Genomic DNA, 1,421 nt, shown 5'->3' with positions numbered 1-1,421 from the left:
ATTGTTCACTTCATCCCAACTGAAATGTCCTGGACCATGATAATGCCAAAGCCAGTTGGCAAGCACCACCTTTGGCTTACCTCGCCGACCACATTTTATTCGGAAAGTCACATCTCAGAGACGATCCACTATGCCATATGGGCCTTCCCATGGAGAAGACAACCTAGGAGACATCCCTTTGGTTTTCCTGGGATTATACAACCTTCTCTCCTGGTATAAAGGTGACTTCAGTAGACTTCTTATCATAACATAGCTTCAGCGAATCAGCAGACGTTTTCAAGTTTGAATACACTTGATGGTGAATATTATCCATCCTTTCAGATAACACTTTCACGATCTCTGACACATTTTCAGGCAATTCTTCATAAGGTGGGCATCCTGTTAACAGATCCACTGGCAACCGAAGTTCCCGATCAAACATCAAATTTGCTGGAGCGTATCCAGTGGATTCATGCTCTGCTGTTCTATAGGCCATCAACAGTGACATGCCAGTCATCTTGGCAGCTATTACAAAACTTTGCCAATTCCTGTCCAGTTGTACTTTTCTACCATCCCATCAGACTGTGGGTGAAGTGGCATTGTTCTGGTCTTTTGTATGCCAAACAACTTGCAACATTCATGGAACACAGCTGATTAAAAGTTACGGCCTTGATCTGAATGCAGTTCGTATGGCATACCAAATCTACAGTTGTAGCTTCCTGATTTGGTATTGCATATGCCTCAGGCCACTTGGTGAAATAATCCATCACCACACAAATGTACCTGTTTCCAGCACGAGTTTGAGGCAAAGGACCAGCAATGTCAATGGCTACTCTTTCCATTGGTGCACTAACTTGATATTACTTCATTGTAGCACGTCCTTTATGCTTGGGTCCCCTTTTAGCATAACATGTACTGCAGGTCCTCCACCATTCTTCTACATCTTGCTTCATACCTATCCAGTAAAATCTCTGTCGTAGGTGACTCAATGTCTTCTTAACTCCAAGATGTCCTCCTGTTAAACTATCATGGGATTGACGCAGCACAAGTTCCTGTAACTTTCTCGATATAACCATTGGCCAGGTCGTCACTTGCTCATCTGCAGTTTCCCATCTCCGGAGAAGAATATCATCTTCAAGCTTCAACTGATCCCATTGTGCCCATAGTTCTTTGCCACAGAGCTTAGACTAGACACCTTATCCCAAGCAGGGCACAAAACACTTGCTTTTAGAAAATCAATTAATGGCTTCAAATCTTGGTATTTCTCCTGTTCTACTTTAATATCTATATTTGGTTCCACTTCACCATCATCAACTCTTTCAGTCACTTTGACTTACCAGGATTTGGCCTTTGTTGTTCCCAAATGTCATTTTATCAAAATTAATTGCACACTTCCTTGGTAGTAAGTAGTCCAACTCTAATATGCATTGGTCTTCAATGTC

The sequence above is a fragment of the Limulus polyphemus genome, unplaced genomic scaffold, assembly GCF_000517525.1.
Source record: "Limulus polyphemus unplaced genomic scaffold, Limulus_polyphemus-2.1.2 Scaffold2461, whole genome shotgun sequence".
Lineage (NCBI taxonomy): Eukaryota > Metazoa > Arthropoda > Merostomata > Xiphosura > Limulidae > Limulus > Limulus polyphemus.
Note: the sequence above shows the minus strand (reverse complement) of the source record.